The sequence below is a fragment of the Brachionichthys hirsutus genome, unplaced genomic scaffold, assembly GCF_040956055.1.
Source record: "Brachionichthys hirsutus isolate HB-005 unplaced genomic scaffold, CSIRO-AGI_Bhir_v1 contig_934, whole genome shotgun sequence".
NCBI classification, from domain to species: domain Eukaryota; kingdom Metazoa; phylum Chordata; class Actinopteri; order Lophiiformes; family Brachionichthyidae; genus Brachionichthys; species Brachionichthys hirsutus.
In genome coordinates this window covers 88,966-106,362 of record NW_027180481.1, presented here as the reverse complement: position 1 = coordinate 106,362, position 17,397 = coordinate 88,966, and the positions used below count along the sequence as shown (strand labels likewise).

The 17,397-nt window shown below is 46.5% G+C and overlaps 13 non-coding genes across 13 annotated transcripts; all 13 read left to right on the top strand.

Moving 5' to 3' along the window:
* Positions 1-851: 851 nt before the first annotated feature.
* Positions 852-934, top strand: trnal-aag (transfer RNA leucine (anticodon AAG)). Its single transcript has one exon. It is a non-coding gene; the product is annotated as a tRNA-Leu (tRNA).
* Positions 935-1,180: 246 nt separating this feature from the next.
* trnag-gcc (transfer RNA glycine (anticodon GCC)) lies at positions 1,181-1,251 on the top strand. The gene has a single exon. It is a non-coding gene; the product is annotated as a tRNA-Gly (tRNA).
* Positions 1,252-1,888: 637 nt separating this feature from the next.
* On the top strand, positions 1,889-1,971 carry trnal-cag (transfer RNA leucine (anticodon CAG)). The gene has a single exon. It is a non-coding gene; the product is annotated as a tRNA-Leu (tRNA).
* A 2,000-nt stretch (positions 1,972-3,971) lies between these two features.
* On the top strand, positions 3,972-4,054 carry trnal-aag (transfer RNA leucine (anticodon AAG)). Its single transcript has one exon. It is a non-coding gene; the product is annotated as a tRNA-Leu (tRNA).
* A 246-nt stretch (positions 4,055-4,300) lies between these two features.
* Positions 4,301-4,371, top strand: trnag-gcc (transfer RNA glycine (anticodon GCC)). The gene has a single exon. It is a non-coding gene; the product is annotated as a tRNA-Gly (tRNA).
* Positions 4,372-5,008: 637 nt separating this feature from the next.
* On the top strand, positions 5,009-5,091 carry trnal-cag (transfer RNA leucine (anticodon CAG)). The gene has a single exon. It is a non-coding gene; the product is annotated as a tRNA-Leu (tRNA).
* Positions 5,092-7,461: 2,370 nt separating this feature from the next.
* On the top strand, positions 7,462-7,544 carry trnal-aag (transfer RNA leucine (anticodon AAG)). Its single transcript has one exon. It is a non-coding gene; the product is annotated as a tRNA-Leu (tRNA).
* Positions 7,545-8,507: 963 nt separating this feature from the next.
* On the top strand, positions 8,508-8,590 carry trnal-cag (transfer RNA leucine (anticodon CAG)). The gene has a single exon. It is a non-coding gene; the product is annotated as a tRNA-Leu (tRNA).
* A 2,009-nt stretch (positions 8,591-10,599) lies between these two features.
* Positions 10,600-10,682, top strand: trnal-cag (transfer RNA leucine (anticodon CAG)). The gene has a single exon. It is a non-coding gene; the product is annotated as a tRNA-Leu (tRNA).
* A 3,416-nt stretch (positions 10,683-14,098) lies between these two features.
* Positions 14,099-14,181, top strand: trnal-aag (transfer RNA leucine (anticodon AAG)). Its single transcript has one exon. It is a non-coding gene; the product is annotated as a tRNA-Leu (tRNA).
* A 963-nt stretch (positions 14,182-15,144) lies between these two features.
* Positions 15,145-15,227, top strand: trnal-cag (transfer RNA leucine (anticodon CAG)). The gene has a single exon. It is a non-coding gene; the product is annotated as a tRNA-Leu (tRNA).
* Positions 15,228-16,190: 963 nt separating this feature from the next.
* Positions 16,191-16,273, top strand: trnal-aag (transfer RNA leucine (anticodon AAG)). The gene has a single exon. It is a non-coding gene; the product is annotated as a tRNA-Leu (tRNA).
* A 963-nt stretch (positions 16,274-17,236) lies between these two features.
* trnal-cag (transfer RNA leucine (anticodon CAG)) lies at positions 17,237-17,319 on the top strand. Its single transcript has one exon. It is a non-coding gene; the product is annotated as a tRNA-Leu (tRNA).
* Positions 17,320-17,397: the final 78 nt, after the last annotated feature.

The window sequence follows — 17,397 nt, the reverse complement described above, 5'->3', positions numbered from 1 at the left end:
AGTCAGGGGATGACAAAAGTCCAACGATGTCATGCTCTGCAGACCATGAATTTCCATGCAAAACGTCCATGACGATGTAATAACAGATTGTTTTAGATCCCGTTCTGATTCCATCATTTTGTCTGGTCTTTTAAGCATTGGTGGTTCAGTGGTAGAATTCTTGCCTGCCATGCGGGAGACCTGGGTTCAATTCCCAGCCAACGCAAACTTGCTTCTTGTGGGAGATGTTAAACTAACAGCGACTCAATGCTGAATAAACTAACTTTATGTGACACATTCTTGGACTTCAGAGTGTCGGAAGACTTTGTTTGTCTCACATTCTGGGCACAATGCCAAAGCTAACCTCATCAAGTGAAACCTTCAGTGTGTCTCAATGTGCATCATGAGAAATGATCAGTTGAAGACTGCGTGGTTTTGGACTGCTTGTTCGTGATTTGCTTCTCTGGCAGTGGAAACTGAAGCTGTATTGGTACCATGCTGCTACTACATCTCGTTCAGATGCCTCCTGGACACCTCCATCGGATGGTGGTCCGGGCATGGTCCACCAGGAGGATGCCTTGAGAAGACTGAGGACACACTGGAGAGACTTTGTCTCTCGGCTGACCAGGCAATGCCTTGGGAATCCACTGGAGGAGGTGTCTTTGGCAAGGGAAGTCTGGAAATACCTGCTCATCCTGTTGCCTTCGTGACACTGGCCTGGATTAGTGGTGGAACATGGATGGATAGTGGTACTATGATGCCATAATTTGATTTCCGACTGTTGACCTGCGTTTCGGCTTGATCGCTTACATTTATGGTGACAATCGATCGATGTGGGTTGCCTTGAGTTTTGTGAACATTCTCGCTGGGTAGTCAGGATGGCTGAGCGGTCTAAGGTGCTGCGTTAAGGTCGCAGTCTCCTCTGGAGGCGTGGGTTCAAATCCCACTTCTGGCAGCTTTAACTTGACTCAGGTGAAGTCATTTAACAAAATTTTTAGTCTTTCTTTATTTCACCGTCAGAACATTTTACTGAAGAGTTCACATATAAATATTTTGGAGCCAGGTCTAGTCAGGGGATGACAAAAGTCCAATGATGTCATGCTCTGCAGACCATGAATTTCCATGCAAAACGTCCATGACTATGTAATAACAGATTGTTTTAGATCCCGTTCTGATTCCATCATTTTGTCTGGTCTTTTGAGCATTGGTGGTTCAGTGGTAGAATTCTCGCCTGCCATGCGGGAGACCTGGGTTCAATTCCCAGCCAATGCAAACTTGCTTCTTGTGGGAGATGTTAAACTAACAGCGACTCAGTGCTGAATAAACTAACTTTATGTGACACATTCTTGGACTCGGAAGACTTTGTTTGTCTCACATTCTGGGCACAATGCCAAAGCTAACCTCATCAAGTGAAACCTTCAGTGTGTCTCAATGTGCATCATGAGAGATGATCAGTTGAAGACTGCGTGGTTTTGGACTGCTTGTTCGTGATTTGCTTCTCTGGCAGTGGAAACTGATGCTGTATTGGTACTATGCTGCTACTACATCTCGTTCAGATGCCTCCTGGACACCTCCATCGGATGGTGGTCCGGGCATGGTCCACCAGGAGGATGCCTTGAGAAGACGGAGGACACACTGGAGAGACTTTGTCTCTCGGCTGACCGGGCAATGCCTTGGGAATCCACTGGAGGAGGTGTCTTTGGCAAGGGAAGTCTGGAAATACCTGCTCATCCTGTTGCCTTCGTGACATTGGCCTGGATTAGTGGTGGAACATGGATGGATAGTGGTACTATGATGCCATAATTTGATTTCCAACCGTTGACCTGCGTTTCGGCTTGATTGCTTACATTTATGGTGACAATTAATCGATGTGGGTTGCCTTGAGTTTTGTGAACCCTCTCGCAGGGTAGTCAGGATGGCCGAGCGGTCTAAGGCGCTGCGTTCAGGTCGCAGTCTCCTCTGGAGGCGTGGGTTCAAATCCCACTTCTGACAGCTTTAACTTGACTCAAGTAAATTCATTTAACAAAATTTTGATTCTTTCTATATTTCACCGTCAGAACATTTTACTGAAGAGTTCACATATATTTATTTTGGAGCCAGGTCTAGTCAGGGGATGACAAAAGTCCAACGATGTCATGCTCTGCAGACCATGAATTTCCATGAAAAACGTCCATGACGATGTAATAACAGATTGTTTTAGATCCCGTTCTGATTCCATCATTTTGTCCGGTCTTTTAAGCATTGGTGGTTCAGTGGTAGAGTTCTTGCCTGCCGTGCGGGAGACCTGGGTTCAATTCCCAGCCAACGCAAACTTGCTTCCTGTGGGAGATGTTAAACTAACAGCGACTCAGTGCTGAATAAACTAACTTTATGTGGCACATTCTTGGACTCGGAAGACTTTGTTTGTCTCACATTCTGGGCACAATGCCAAAGCTAACCTCATCAAGTGAAACCTTCAGTGTGTCTCAATGTGCATCATGAGAGATGATCAGTTGAAGACTGCGTGGTTTTGGACTGCTTGTTCGTGATTTGCTTCTCTGGCAGTGGAAACTGAAGCTGTATTGGTACTATGCTGCTACTACATCTCGTTCAGATGCCTCCTGGACACCTCCATCGGATGGTGGTCCGGGCATGGTCCACCAGGAGGATGCCTTGAGAAGACTGAGGACACACTGGAGAGACTTTGTCTCTCGGCTGACCGGGCAATGCCTTGGGAATCCACTGGAGGAGGTGTCTTTGGCAAGGGAAGTCTGGAAATACCTGCTCATCCTGTTGCCTTCGTGACACTGGCCTGGATTAGTGGTGAAACATGGATGGATAGTGGTACTATGATGCCATAATTTGATTTCCAACTGTTGACCTGCGTTTCGGCTTGATTGCTTACATTTATGGTGACAATCAATCGATGTGGGTTGCCTTGAGTTTTGTGAGAACTCTAGCAGGGTAGTCAGGATGGCCGAGCGGTCTAGGTCGCTGCGTTCAGGTCGTAGTCTCCTCTGGAGGCGTGGGTTCAAATCCCACTTCTGACAGCTTTAACTTGACTCAGGTAAATTCATTTAACAAAATTTTGATTCTTTCTATATTTCACCGTCAGAACATTTTACTGAAGAGTTCACATATATTTATTTTGGAGCCAGGTCTAGTCAGGGAATGACAAAAGTCCAACGATGTCATGCTCTGCAGACCATGAATTTCCATGAAAAACGTCCATGACGATGTAATAACAGATTGTTTTAGATCCCGTTCTGATTCCATCATTTTGTCCGGTCTTTTAAGCATTGGTGGTTCAGTGGTAGAATTCTTGCCTGCCGTGCGGGAGACCTGGGTTCAATTCCCAGCCAACGCAAACTTGCTTCTTGTGGGGGATGTTAAACTAACAGCGACTCAATGCTGAATAAACTAACTTTATGTGACACATTCTTGGACTTCAGAGTGTCGGAAGACTTTGTTTGTCTCACATTCTGGGCACAATGCCAAAGCTAACCTCATCAAGTGAAACCTTCAGTGTGTCTCAATGTGCATCATGAGAGATGATCAGTTGAAGACTGCGTGGTTTTGGACTGCTTGTTCGTGATTTGCTTCTCTGGCAGTGGAAACTGAAGCTGTATTGGTACTATGCTGCTACTACATCTCGTTCAGATGCCTCCTGGACACCTCCATCGGATGGTGGTCCGGGCATGGTCCACCAGGAGGATGCCTTGAGAAGACTGAGGACACACTGGAGAGACTTTGTCTCTCGGCTGACCGGGCAATGCCTTGGGAATCCAATGGAGGAGGTGTCTTTGGCAAGGGAAGTCTGGAAATACCTGCTCATCCTGTTGCCTTCGTGACACTGGCCTGGATTAGTGGTGAAACATGGATGGATAGTGGTACTATGATGCCATAATTTGATTTCCAACCGTTGACCTGCGTTTCGGCTTGATTGCTGACATTTATGGTGACAATCAATCGATGTGGGTTGCCTTGAGTTTTGTGAACATTCCCGCTGGGTTGTCAGGATGGCCGAGCGGTCTAAGGCGCTGCGTTAAGGTCGCAGTCTCCTCTGGAGGCGTGGGTTCAGATCCCACTTCTGGCAGCTTTAACTTGACTCAGGTGAAGTCATTTAACAAAATTTTTAGTCTTTCTTTATTTCACCGTCAGAACATTTTACTGAAGAGTTCACATATAAATATTTTGGAGCCAGGTCTAGTCAGGGGATGACAAAAGTCCAATGATGTCATGCTCTGCAGACCATGAATTTCCATGCAAAACGTCCATGACTATGTAATAACAGATTGTTTTAGATCCCGTTCTGATTCCATCATTTTGTCCGGCCTTTTGAGCATTGGTGGTTCAGTGGTAGAATTCTCGCCTGCCATGCGGGGGACCTGGGTTCAATGCCCAGCCAATGCAAACTTGCTTCTTGTGGGAGATGTTAAACTAACAGCGACTCAGTGCTGAATAAACTAACTTTATGTGACACATTCTTGGACTCGGAAGACTTTGTTTGTCTCACATTCTGGGCACAATGCCAAAGCTAACCTCATCAAGTGAAACCTTCAGTGTGTCTCAATGTGCATCATGAGAGATGATCAGTTGAAGACTGCGTGGTTTTGGACTGCTTGTTCGTGATTTGCTTCTCTGGCAGTGGAAACTGATGCTGTATTGGTACTATGCTGCTACTACATCTCGTTCAGATGCCTCCTGGACACCTCCATCGGATGGTGGTCCGGGCATGGTCCACCAGGAGGATGCCTTGAGAAGACGGAGGACACACTGGAGAGACTTTGTCTCTCGGCTGACCGGGCAATGCCTTGGGAATCCACTGGAGGAGGTGTCTTTGGCAAGGGAAGTCTGGAAATACCTGCTCATCCTGTTGCCTTCGTGACATTGGCCTGGATTAGTGGTGGAACATGGATGGATAGTGGTACTATGATGCCATAATTTGATTTCCAACCGTTGACCTGCGTTTCGGCTTGATTGCTTACATTTATGGTGACAATCAATCGATGTGGGTTGCCTTGAGTTTTGTGAACCCTCTCGCAGGGTAGTCAGGATGGCCGAGCGGTCTAAGGCGCTGCGTTCAGGTCGCAGTCTCCTCTGGAGGCGTGGGTTCAAATCCCACTTCTGACAGCTTTAACTTGACTCAAGTAAATTCATTTAACAAAATTTTGATTCTTTCTATATTTCACCGTCAGAACATTTTACTGAAGAGTTCACATATATTTATTTTGGAGCCAGGTCTAGTCAGGGGATGACAAAAGTCCAACGATGTCATGCTCTGCAGACCATGAATTTCCATGAAAAACGTCCATGACGATGTAATAACAGATTGTTTTAGATCCCGTTCTGATTCCATCATTTTGTCCGGTCTTTTAAGCATTGGTGGTTCAGTGGTAGAATTCTTGCCTGCCGTGCGGGAGACCTGGGTTCAATTCCCAGCCAACGCAAACTTGCTTCCTGTGGGAGATGTTGAACTAACAGCGACTCAGTGCTGAATAAACTAACTTTATGTGACACATTCTTGGACTCGGAAGACTTTGTTTGTCTCACATTCTGGGCACAATGCCAAAGCTAACCTCATCAAATGAAACCTTCAGTGTGTCTCAATGTGCATCATGAGAGATGATCAGTTGAAGACTGCGTGGTTTTGGACTGCTTGTTCGTGATTTGCTTCTCTGGCAGTGGAAACTGAAGCTGTATTGGTACTATGCTGCTACTACATCTCGTTCAGATGCCTCCTGGACACCTCCATCGGATGGTGGTCCGGGCATGGTCCACCAGGAGGATGCCTTGAGAAGACTGAGGACACACTGGAGAGACTTTGTCTCTCGGCTGACCGGGCAATGCCTTGGGAATCCACTGGAGGAGGTGTCTTTGGCAAGGGAAGTCTGGAAATACCTGCTCATCCTGTTGCCTTCGTGACACTGGCCTGGATTAGTGGTGAAACATGGATGGATAGTGGTACTATGATGCCATAATTTGATTTCCAACCGTTGACCTGCGTTTCGGCTTGATTGCTTACATTTATGGTGACAATCAATCGATGTGGGTTGCCTTGAGTTTTGTGAACCCTCTAGCAGGGTAGTCAGGATGGCCGAGCGGTCTAAGGCGCTGCATTCAGGTCGTAGTCTCCTCTGGAGGCGTGGGTTCAAATCCCACTTCTGACAGCTATAACTTGACTCAGGTAAATTCATTTAACAAAATTTTGATTCTTTCTATATTTCACCGTCAGAACATTTTACTGAAGAGTTCACATATATTTATTTTGGAGCCAGGTCTAGTCAGGGGATGACAAAAGTCCAACGATGTCATGCTCTGCAGACCATGAATTTCCATGAAAAACGTCCATGACTATGTAATAACAGATTGTTTTAGATCCCGTTCTGATTCCATCCTTTTGTCTAGTTTTTTAAGCATTGATGGTTCAGTGGTAGAATTCTCGCCTGCCATGCGGGAGACCTGGGCTCAATTCCCAGCCAACGCAAACCTGCTTCTTGTGGAAGATGTTAAACTAACAGCGACTCAATGCTGAATAAACTAAACTTATGTGACACATTCTCGGACTTCAGAGTGTCGAAAGACTTTGTTTGTCTCACATTCTGGACACAATGCCAAAGCTAACCTCATCAAGTGAAACCTCCAGTGTGTCTCAATGTGCATCATGAGAGATGATTAGTTGAAGACTGCGTGGTTCTGGACTGCTTGTTCGTGATTTGCTTCTCTGGCAATGGAAACTGATGCTGTATTGGTACTATGCTGCTACTACATCTCATTCAGATGCCTCCTGGACACCTCCATCGGATGGTGGTCCGGGCATGGTCCACCAGGAGGATGCCTTGAGAAGACGGAGGACACACTGGAGAGACTTTGTCTCTCGGCTGACCGGGCAATGCCTTGGGAATCCACTGGAGGAGGTGTCTTTGGTAAGGGAAGTCTGGAAATACCTGCTCATCCTGTTGCCTTCGTGACATTGGCCTGGATTAGTGGTGGAACATGGATGGATAGTGGTACTATGATGCCATAATTTGATTTCCAACCGTTGACCTGTGTTTCGGCTTGATTGCTTACATTTATGGTGACAATCAATCGATGTGGGTTGCCTTGAGTTTTGTGAGCTCTGTTGCCGGGTGGTCAGGATGGCCGAGCGGTCTAAGGCGCTGACCTCCATCGGATGGTGGTCCGGGCATGGTCCACCAGGAGGATGCCTTGAGGAGACGGAGGACACACTGGAGAGACTTTGTCTCTTGGCTGACCAGGCAATGCCTTGGGAATCCACTGGAGGAGGTGTCTTTGGCAAGGGAAGTCTGGAAATACCTGCTCATCCTGTTGCCTTCGTGACACTGGCCTGGATTAGTGGTGAAACATGGATGGATAGTGGTACTATGATGCCATAATTTGATTTCCAACCGTTGACCTGCGTTTCGGCTTGATCGCTTACATTTATGGTGACAATCGATCGATGTGGGTTGCCTTGAGTTTTGTGAACATTCTCGCTGGGTGGTCGGGATGGCCGAGCGGTCTAAGGCGCTGCGTTAAGGTCGCAGTCTCCTCTGGAGGCGTGGGTTTAAATCCCACTTCTGACAGCTTCAACTTGACTCAGGTAAAGTCATTTAACAAAATTTTTAGTCTTTCTTTATTTCACCGTCAGAACATTTTACTGAAGAGTTCACATATAAATATTTTGGAGCCAGGTCTAGTCAGGGGATGACAAAAGTCCAACGATGTCATGCTCTGCAGACCATGAATTTCCATGCAAAACGTCCATGACTATGTAATAACAGATTGTTTTAGATCCCGTTCTGATTCCATCATTTTGTCTGGTCTTTTAAGCATTGGTGGTTCAGTGGTAGAATTCTCGCCTGCCATGCGGGAGACCTGGGCTCAATTCCCAGCCAACGCAAACTCGCTTCTTGTGGAACATGTTAAACTAACAGCGACTCAATGCTGAATAAACTAACTTTATGTGACACATTCTCAGACTTCAGAGTGTCGAAAGACTTTGTTTGTCTCACATTCTGGACACAATGCCAAAGCTAACCTCATCAAGTGAAACCTTCAGTGTGTCTCAATGTGCATCATGAGAGATGATCAGTTGAAGACTGCGTGGTTTTGGACTGCTTGTTCGTGATTTGCTTCTCTGGCAGTGGAAACTGATGCTGTATTGGTACTATGCTGCTTCTACATCTCGTTCAGATGCCTCCTGGACACCTCCATCGGATGGTGGTCCGGGCATGGTCCACCAGGAGGATGCCTTGAGAAGACGGAGGACACACTGGAGAGACTTTGTCTCTCGGCTGACCGGGCAATGCCTTGGGAATCCACTGGAGGAGGTGTCTTTGGCAAGGGAAGTCTGGAAATACCTGCTCATCCTGTTGCCTTCGTGACATTGGCCTGGATTAGTGGTGGAACATGGATGGATAGTGGTACTATGATGCCATAATTTGATTTCCAACCGTTGACCTGCGTTTCGGCTTGATTGCTTACATTTATGGTGACAATCAATCGATGTGGGTTGCCTTGAGTTTTGTGAACCCTCTCTCAGGGTAGTCAGGATGGCCGAGCGGTCTAAGGCGCTGCGTTCAGGTCGCAGTCTCCTCTGGAGGCGTGGGTTCAAATCCCACTTCTGACAGCTCTAACTTGACTCAGGTAAATTCATTGAACAAAATTTTGATTCTTTCTATATTTCACCGTCAGAACATTTTACTGAAGAGTTCACATATAAATATTTTGGAGCCAGGTCTAGTCAGGGGATGACAAAAGTCCAACGATGTCATGCTCTGCAGACCATGAATTTCCATGCAAAACGTCCATGACTATGTAATAACAGATTGTTTTAGATCCCGTTCTGATTCCATCATTTTGTCTAGTCTTTTAAGCATTGGTGGTTCAGTGGTAGAATTCTCGCCTGCCATGCGGGAGACCTGGGCTCAATTCCCAGCCAACGCAAACTCGCTTCTTGTGGAAGATGTTAAACTAACAGCGACTCAATGCTGAATAAACTAACTTTATGTGACACATTCTCGGACTTCAGAGTGTCGGAAGACTTTGTTTGTCACACATTCTGGACACAATGCCAAAGCTAACCTCATCAAGTGAAACCTTCAGTATGTCTCAATGTGCATCATGAGAGATGATTAGTTGAAGACTGCGTGGTTCTGGACTGCTTGTTCGTGATTTGCTTCTCTGGCAGTGGAAACTGATGCTGTATTGGTACTATGCTGCTACTACATCTCGTTCAGATGCCTCCTGGACACCTCCATCGGATGGTGGTCCGGGCATGGTCCACCAGGAGGATGCCTTGAGGAGACGGAGGACACACTGGAGAGACTTTGTCTCTTGGCTGACCAGGCAATGCCTTGGGAATCCACTGGAGGAGGTGTCTTTGGCAAGGGAAGTCTGGAAATACCTGCTCATCCTGTTGCCTTGGTGACACTGGCCTGGATTAGTGGTGAAACATGGATGGATAGTGGTACTATGATGCCATAATTTGATTTCCAACCGTTGACCTGCGTTTCGGCTTGATCGCTTACATTTATGGTGACAATCGATCGATGTGGGTTGCCTTGAGTTTTGTGAACATTCTCGCTGGGTGGTTGGGATGGCAGAGCGGTCTAAGGCGCTGCGTTAAGGTCGCAGTCTCCTCTGGAGGCGTGGGTTTAAATCCCACTTCTGACAGCTTCAACTTGACTCAGGTAAAGTCATTTAACAAAATTTTTAGTCTTTCTTTATTTCACCGTCAGAACATTTTACTGAAGAGTTCACATATAAATATTTTGGAGCCAGGTCTAGTCAGGGGATGACAAAAGTCCAACGATGTCATGCTCTGCAGACCATGAATTTCCATGCAAAACGTCCATGACTATGTAATAACAGATTGTTTTAGATCCCGTTCTGATTCCATCATTTTGTCTAGTCTTTTAAGCATTGGTGGTTCAGTGGTAGAATTCTCGCCTGCCATGCGGGAGACCTGGGCTCAATTCCCAGCCAACGCAAACTCGCTTCTTGTGGAACGTGTTAAACTAACAGCGACTCAATGCTGAATAAACTAACTTTATGTGACACATTCTCAGACTTCAGAGTGTCGAAAGACTTTGTTTGTCTCACATTCTGGACACAATGCCAAAGCTAACCTCATCAAGTGAAACCTTCAGTGTGTCTCAATGTGCATCATGAGAGATGATCAGTTGAAGACTGCGTGGTTTTGGACTGCTTGTTCGTGATTTGCTTCTCTGGCAGTGGAAACTGATGCTGTATTGGTACTATGCTGCTTCTACATCTCGTTCAGATGCCTCCTGGACACCTCCATCGGATGGTGGTCCGGGCATGGTCCACCAGGAGGATGCCTTGAGAAGACGGAGGACACACTGGAGAGACTTTGTCTCTCGGCTGACCGGGCAATGCCTTGGGAATCCACTGGAGGAGGTGTCTTTGGCAAGGGAAGTCTGGAAATACCTGCTCATCCTGTTGCCTTCGTGACATTGGCCTGGATTAGTGGTGGAACATGGATGGATAGTGGTACTATGATGCCATAATTTGATTTCCAACCGTTGACCTGCGTTTCGGCTTGATTGCTTACATTTATGGTGACAATCAATCGATGTGGGTTGCCTTGAGTTTTGTGAACCCTCCCGCAGGGTAGTCAGGATGGCCGAGCGGTCTAAGGCGCTGCGTTCAGGTCGCAGTCTCCTCTGGAGGCGTGGGTTCGAATCCCACTTCTGACAGCTCTAACTTGACTCAGGTAAATTCATTGAACAAAATTTTGATTCTTTCTATATTTCACCGTCAGAACATTTTACTGAAGAGTTCACATATATTTATTTTGGAGCCAGGTCTAGTCAGGGGATGACAAAAGTCCAACGATGTCATGCTCTGCAGACCATGAATTTCCATGAAAAACGTCCATGACGATGTAATAACAGATTGTTTTAGATCCCGTTCTGATTCCATCATTTTGTCCGGTCTTTTAAGCATTGGTGGTTCAGTGGTAGAATTCTTGCCTGCCGTGCGGGAGACCTGGGTTCAATTCCCAGCCAACGCAAACTTGCTTCCTGTGGGAGATGTTGAACTAACAGCGACTCAGTGCTGAATAAACTAACTTTATGTGACACATTCTTGGACTCGGAAGACTTTGTTTGTCTCACATTCTGGGCACAATGCCAAAGCTAACCTCATCAAATGAAACCTTCAGTGTGTCTCAATGTGCATCATGAGAGATGATCAGTTGAAGACTGCGTGGTTTTGGACTGCTTGTTCGTGATTTGCTTCTCTGGCAGTGGAAACTGAAGCTGTATTGGTACTATGCTGCTACTACATCTCGTTCAGATGCCTCCTGGACACCTCCATCGGATGGTGGTCCGGGCATGGTCCACCAGGAGGATGCCTTGAGAAGACTGAGGACACACTGGAGAGACTTTGTCTCTCGGCTGACCGGGCAATGCCTTGGGAATCCACTGGAGGAGGTGTCTTTGGCAAGGGAAGTCTGGAAATACCTGCTCATCCTGTTGCCTTCGTGACACTGGCCTGGATTAGTGGTGAAACATGGATGGATAGTGGTACTATGATGCCATAATTTGATTTCCAACCGTTGACCTGCGTTTCGGCTTGATTGCTTACATTTATGGTGACAATCAATCGATGTGGGTTGCCTTGAGTTTTGTGAACCCTCTAGCAGGGTAGTCAGGATGGCCGAGCGGTCTAAGGCGCTGCATTCAGGTCGTAGTCTCCTCTGGAGGCGTGGGTTCAAATCCCACTTCTGACAGCTATAACTTGACTCAGGTAAATTCATTTAACAAAATTTTGATTCTTTCTATATTTCACCGTCAGAACATTTTACTGAAGAGTTCACATATATTTATTTTGGAGCCAGGTCTAGTCAGGGGATGACAAAAGTCCAACGATGTCATGCTCTGCAGACCATGAATTTCCATGAAAAACGTCCATGACTATGTAATAACAGATTGTTTTAGATCCCGTTCTGATTCCATCCTTTTGTCTAGTTTTTTAAGCATTGATGGTTCAGTGGTAGAATTCTCGCCTGCCATGCGGGAGACCTGGGCTCAATTCCCAGCCAACGCAAACCTGCTTCTTGTGGAAGATGTTAAACTAACAGCGACTCAATGCTGAATAAACTAAACTTATGTGACACATTCTCGGACTTCAGAGTGTCGAAAGACTTTGTTTGTCTCACATTCTGGACACAATGCCAAAGCTAACCTCATCAAGTGAAACCTTCAGTGTGTCTCGATGTGCATCATGAGAGATGATCAGTTGAAGACTGCGTGGTTTTGGACTGCTTGTTCGTGATTTGCTTCTCTGGCAGTGGAAACTGATGCTGTATTGGTACTATGCTGCTACTACATCTCGTTCAGATGCCTCCTGGACACCTCCATCGGATGGTGGTCCGGGCATGGTCCACCAGGAGGATGCCTTGAGAAGACTGAGGACACACTGGAGAGACTTTGTCTCTTGGCTGACCAGGCAATGCCTTGGGAATCCACTGGAGGAGGTGTCTTTGGCAAGGGAAGTCTGGAAATACCTGCTCATCCTGTTGCCTTCGTGACACTGGCCTGGATTAGTGGTGGAACATGGATGGATAGTGGTACTATGATGCCATAATTTGATTTCCATCCGTTGACCTGCGTTTAGGCTTGATTGCTTACATTTATGGTGACAATCGATCAATGTGGGTTGCCTTGAGTTTTGTGAACATTCTAGCTGGGTAGTCGGGATGGCCGAGCGGTCTAAGGCGCTGCGTTAAGGTCGCAGTCTCCTCTGGAGGCGTTGGTTTAAATCCCACTTCTGACAGCTTCACCTTGACTCAGGTAAAGTCATTTAACAAAATTTTTAGTCTTTCTTTATTTCACCGTCAGAACATTTTACTGAAGAGTTCACATATAAATATTTTGGAGCCAGGTCTAGTCAGGGGATGACAAAAGTCCAACGATGTCATGCTCTGCAGACCATGAATTTCCATGAAAAACGTCCATGACTATGTAATAACAGATTGTTTTAGATCCCGTTCTGATTCCATCATTTTGTCTAGTTTTTTAAGCATTGATGGTTCAGTGGTAGAATTCTCGCCTGCCATGCGGGAGACCTGGGCTCAATTCCCAGCCAACGCAAACTCGCTTCTTGTGGAAAATGTTAAACTAACAGCGACTCAATGCTGAATAAACTAACTCTATGTGACACATTCTCGGACTTCAGAGTGTCGGAAGACTTTGTTTGTCTCACATTCTGGACACAATGCCAAAGCTAACCTCATCAAGTGAAACCTCCAGTGTGTCTCAATGTGCATCATGAGAGATGATTAGTTGAAGACTGCGTGGTTCTGGACTGCTTGTTCGTGATTTGCTTCTCTGGCAATGGAAACTGATGCTGTATTGGTACTATGCTGCTACTACATCTCATTCAGATGCCTCCTGGACACCTCCATCGGATGGTGGTCCGGGCATGGTCCACCAGGAGGATGCCTTGAGAAGACGGAGGACACACTGGAGAGACTTTGTCTCTCGGCTGACCGGGCAATGCCTTGGGAATCCACTGGAGGAGGTGTCTTTGGTAAGGGAAGTCTGGAAATACCTGCTCATCCTGTTGCCTTCGTGACATTGGCCTGGATTAGTGGTGGAACATGGATGGATAGTGGTACTATGATGCCATAATTTGATTTCCAACCGTTGACCTGTGTTTCGGCTTGATTGCTTACATTTATGGTGACAATCAATCGATGTGGGTTGCCTTGAGTTTTGTGAGCTCTGTTGCCGGGTGGTCAGGATGGCCGAGCGGTCTAAGGCGCTGACCTCCATCGGATGGTGGTCCGGGCATGGTCCACCAGGAGGATGCCTTGAGGAGACGGAGGACACACTGGAGAGACTTTGTCTCTTGGCTGACCAGGCAATGCCTTGGGAATCCACTGGAGGAGGTGTCTTTGGCAAGGGAAGTCTGGAAATACCTGCTCATCCTGTTGCCTTCGTGACACTGGCCTGGATTAGTGGTGAAACATGGATGGATAGTGGTACTATGATGCCATAATTTGATTTCCAACCGTTGACCTGCGTTTCGGCTTGATCGCTTACATTTATGGTGACAATCGATCGATGTGGGTTGCCTTGAGTTTTGTGAACATTCTCGCTGGGTGGTCGGGATGGCCGAGCGGTCTAAGGCGCTGCGTTAAGGTCGCAGTCTCCTCTGGAGGCGTGGGTTTAAATCCCACTTCTGACAGCTTCAGCTTGACTCAGGTAAAGTCATTTAACAAAATTTTTAGTCTTTCTTTATTTCACCGTCAGAACATTTTACTGAAGAGTTCACATATAAATATTTTGGAGCCAGGTCTAGTCAGGGGATGACAAAAGTCCAACGATGTCATGCTCTGCAGACCATGAATTTCCATGCAAAACGTCCATGACTATGTAATAACAGATTGTTTTAGATCCCGTTCTGATTCCATCATTTTGTCTGGTCTTTTAAGCATTGGTGGTTCAGTGGTAGAATTCTCGCCTGCCATGCGGGAGACCTGGGCTCAATTCCCAGCCAACGCAAACTCGCTTCTTGTGGAACATGTTAAACTAACAGCGACTCAATGCTGAATAAACTAACTTTATGTGACACATTCTCAGACTTCAGAGTGTCGAAAGACTTTGTTTGTCTCACATTCTGGACACAATGCCAAAGCTAACCTCATCAAGTGAAACCTTCAGTGTGTCTCAATGTGCATCATGAGAGATGATCAGTTGAAGACTGCGTGGTTTTGGACTGCTTGTTCGTGATTTGCTTCTCTGGCAGTGGAAACTGATGCTGTATTGGTACTATGCTGCTTCTACATCTCGTTCAGATGCCTCCTGGACACCTCCATCGGATGGTGGTCCGGGCATGGTCCACCAGGAGGATGCCTTGAGAAGACGGAGGACACACTGGAGAGACTTTGTCTCTCGGCTGACCGGGCAATGCCTTGGGAATCCACTGGAGGAGGTGTCTTTGGCAAGGGAAGTCTGGAAATACCTGCTCATCCTGTTGCCTTCGTGACATTGGCCTGGATTAGTGGTGGAACATGGATGGATAGTGGTACTATGATGCCATAATTTGATTTCCAACCGTTGACCTGCGTTTCGGCTTGATTGCTTACATTTATGGTGACAATCAATCGATGTGGGTTGCCTTGAGTTTTGTGAACCCTCTCTCAGGGTAGTCAGGATGGCCGAGCGGTCTAAGGCGCTGCGTTCAGGTCGCAGTCTCCTCTGGAGGCGTGGGTTCAAATCCCACTTCTGACAGCTCTAACTTGACTCAGGTAAATTCATTGAACAAAACTTTGATTCTTTCTATATTTCACCGTCAGAACATTTTACTGAAGAGTTCACATATAAATATTTTGGAGCCAGGTCTAGTCAGGGGATGACAAAAGTCCAACGATGTCATGCTCTGCAGACCATGAATTTCCATGCAAAACGTCCATGACTATGTAATAACAGATTGTTTTAGATCCCGTTCTGATTCCATCATTTTGTCTAGTCTTTTAAGCATTGGTGGTTCAGTGGTAGAATTCTCGCCTGCCATGCGGGAGACCTGGGCTCAATTCCCAGCCAACGCAAACTCGCTTCTTGTGGAAGATGTTAAACTAACAGCGACTCAATGCTGAATAAACTAACTTTATGTGACACATTCTCGGACTTCAGAGTGTCGGAAGACTTTGTTTGTCACACATTCTGGACACAATGCCAAAGCTAACCTCATCAAGTGAAACCTTCAGTATGTCTCAATGTGCATCATGAGAGATGATTAGTTGAAGACTGCGTGGTTCTGGACTGCTTGTTCGTGATTTGCTTCTCTGGCAGTGGAAACTGATGCTGTATTGGTACTATGCTGCTACTACATCTCGTTCAGATGCCTCCTGGACACCTCCATCGGATGGTGGTCCGGGCATGGTCCACCAGGAGGATGCCTTGAGGAGACGGAGGACACACTGGAGAGACTTTGTCTCTTGGCTGACCAGGCAATGCCTTGGGAATCCACTGGAGGAGGTGTCTTTGGCAAGGGAAGTCTGGAAATACCTGCTCATCCTGTTGCCTTGGTGACACTGGCCTGGATTAGTGGTGAAACATGGATGGATAGTGGTACTATGATGCCATAATTTGATTTCCAACCGTTGACCTGCGTTTCGGCTTGATCGCTTACATTTATGGTGACAATCGATCGATGTGGGTTGCCTTGAGTTTTGTGAACATTCTCGCTGGGTGGTCGGGATGGCAGAGCGGTCTAAGGCGCTGCGTTAAGGTCGCAGTCTCCTCTGGAGGCGTGGGTTTAAATCCCACTTCTGACAGCTTCAACTTGACTCAGGTAAAGTCATTTAACAAAATTTTTAGTCTTTCTTTATTTCACCGTCAGAACATTTTACTGAAGAGTTCACATATAAATATTTTGGAGCCAGGTCTAGTCAGGGGATGACAAAAGTCCAACGATGTCATGCTCTGCAGACCATGAATTTCCATGCAAAACGTCCATGACTATGTAATAACAGATTGTTTTAGATCCCGTTCTGATTCCATCATTTTGTCTAGTCTTTTAAGCATTGGTGGTTCAGTGGTAGAATTCTCGCCTGCCATGCGGGAGACCTGGGCTCAATTCCCAGCCAACGCAAACTCGCTTCTTGTGGAACGTGTTAAACTAACAGCGACTCAATGCTGAATAAACTAACTTTATGTGACACATTCTCAGACTTCAGAGTGTCGAAAGACTTTGTTTGTCTCACATTCTGGACACAATGCCAAAGCTAACCTCATCAAGTGAAACCTTCAGTGTGTCTCAATGTGCATCATGAGAGATGATCAGTTGAAGACTGCGTGGTTTTGGACTGCTTGTTCGTGATTTGCTTCTCTGGCAGTGGAAACTGATGCTGTATTGGTACTATGCTGCTTCTACATCTCGTTCAGATGCCTCCTGGACACCTCCATCGGATGGTGGTCCGGGCATGGTCCACCAGGAGGATGCCTTGAGAAGACGGAGGACACACTGGAGAGACTTTGTCTCTCGGCTGACCGGGCAATGCCTTGGGAATCCACTGGAGGAGGTGTCTTTGGCAAGGGAAGTCTGGAAATACCTGCTCATCCTGTTGCCTTCGTGACATTGGCCTGGATTAGTGGTGGAACATGGATGGATAGTGGTACTATGATGCCATAATTTGATTTCCAACCGTTGACCTGCGTTTCGGCTTGATTGCTTACATTTATGGTGACAATCAATCGATGTGGGTTGCCTTGAGTTTTGTGAACCCTCCCGCAGGGTAGTCAGGATGGCCGAGCGGTCTAAGGCGCTGCGTTCAGGTCGCAGTCTCCTCTGGAGGCGTGGGTTCGAATCCCACTTCTGACAGCTCTAACTTGACTCAGGTAAATTCATTGAACAAAATTTTGATTCTTTCTATATTTCACCGTCAGAACATTTTACTGA